A 2,111-nucleotide genomic window follows, 5' to 3' on the forward strand; every position below is an offset into this window, starting at 1 on the left:
CGATGCTGCTTCCTGGGCCTGGCTGTCCAGGTTAGGAGAGGTTGACATTCAAGCAGGCAGATGCTGTCACCAGGAAGGTTGTGAACAAGTGCCAGGAACTCAGAGCTGCTAGAAAGCCCAAGATCAGATTTCTTAAGACAAGATGGCATTTTGAACAGGACCCCTGAGGACCAGGCAGGTGTCCCTAGCAGAGGTGGGGCAAGCACCCAGTGCAGGGGAACTGGTGTATTTGCAGACCCACAGACCAGGCCCTGGGCCCTTGGGGGTGAGTTCTGGCTCCCTGGGGGTGGGAGGTGAAGAGGGCTGGGAAGAGGAAGAGGTTGGCCTCACATTGTTAAGACCCCTGAATGCCAGGCCAGGATCTAGACTCTGCTGGGCAGCAGGGAGCCTTCTTGAAGACAAAACATGGAAGATTTTGAGCGAGATTAGACGGAAGACATCCATTAGCACTCTGGTGTCTGTCTCCAGACCCAGGACCTAGACCCTTGGAAATCACCCTTTGGCAGTCGGAGAACAGGTGGCTTCAGGCCCTGTGCATCTCATATTCCCAGCATTAGAACCACACCTGGCCCCTTATAGGGGCTCAATAAGCATTTGCTGAATGAATAACAGCGAATGAATGAATGCACCTCCCCTTCACTGCCTTATCCCAGCCCCTCTCCTGCCTAAGTGGAATGTAACACCTAATGTGTTCTGGGCTCTTCCATCTCACCCAGCTACCATCTCTCTCCCTCCTGATCCCTCAGCTCCTCCCTCTTTTCTACCCTCGCCTCTCTGGCCATGCATAAATACAGGAACACTCCTGTGAGCCTGCCACGTGCTAAGCAGTAGCAATTACTTAAATTCTCACCAGTGCCCTCAGAGATGGAAATGATTAACTGAACTTTGCAGGTGAGGGACTTGTGATTCCAAGGGGTGAAGGGACTTGCCTGTCTGCAGAGTGGCAGAAGTGACACTCACACGGGGACCTTCTGATTGTACCTAGTGCTTCCAGCAGGAGTGTGCTGTGTGGAGGTGGCAGTGGGGCGGGGAGGAAGAGGAGGCAAAGGAAGAGATTCCCAGGGAGAAAGGATCTCAAGCCCTCGTCCCAGGACCAGTGGGCGGCCCCAGCTTCAGGGTTTCTGTCCCACCTCTGGGTTCAGCTGCTGCACCAGAATGCTGCAGCCAGACTCCTCCACCGCCATTTGAGTGTTCACTCCCCCAAGCAGGGGCACCAGGCAGGCTCACACACGCGTGCACGCCCATGCACGCCCATGCACGCCCATGCACCCACAGTCCCAAAGCTCAGAGAGGCAGAGCACTGGTTGCCTTAGGCAGAGATGCTTTATTTATCTCAAAAATATCCCCCAGAAAAATTTTTTATTTAACACCCAAAATAAGTAATCACCACCCCCTTCTTGGAGATGAAAATATGCTCAAAAGTCTTCATCAGAAATCCTTCAATCAAGCAGGCCAGCCGGTTCCCAAGGCTCTTTGGGTGGCCTGACCGTGTCGGTGTTCCTCAAGTCTTCCAGGACATCAGGAAGAACCTTCAGCTCCAGAACCCTCCTGTTTTACAGATGGGAAAACTGATGCTCAGACCAGTCAAGGTCTGCGTAGTTGTCCAGCATCAGTGGCAGAGCTGGGACTTAGGCCCAGGGACCACGCCCCTACCCCATCTGCTCCTCTTTCTCCCCAAGACTCATTGCTGTCCTTCACCAAGGTTGTGCCTTTGAGGGCAAACTGGGCACCACCTCCGGATGCCAAGCAGCATGGTCAAGGCCATGACAACCTTACTCTTCACCTGGAAGGTCACCCCAGCAGCACAGAGCCCAGGCACCCATGGGCTTCAGTGCCAAACCTCACATCACCTCCCCTCAGGCCAAGTCTGCACATGCCTTGGGCTTCCTGCTCTGGACCACGTGCCTTTGCTGCGGGTCTGAATGAAGTCAATCAGCTTGGCCACCGATCAAAAGTTTTGGCTGGCAGTTAGATACATCTTTTTTTATTTCAGAGAAAACACTGGCCACTTAACACAGGTACCCCGAGTGCACACAGTCTTTCTGGAAACAGGGTCCTCCAAGAAAGACAAGCAAAAGCATTCGAAGGGCTGAAAAGCGAGGGCTTCTGAA

This window comes from Phyllostomus hastatus, unplaced genomic scaffold (genome assembly GCF_019186645.2).
Source record: "Phyllostomus hastatus isolate PE091 unplaced genomic scaffold, TTU_PhHast_1.1 phas_scaffold_177, whole genome shotgun sequence".
NCBI classification, from domain to species: Eukaryota; Metazoa; Chordata; class Mammalia; order Chiroptera; family Phyllostomidae; genus Phyllostomus; species Phyllostomus hastatus.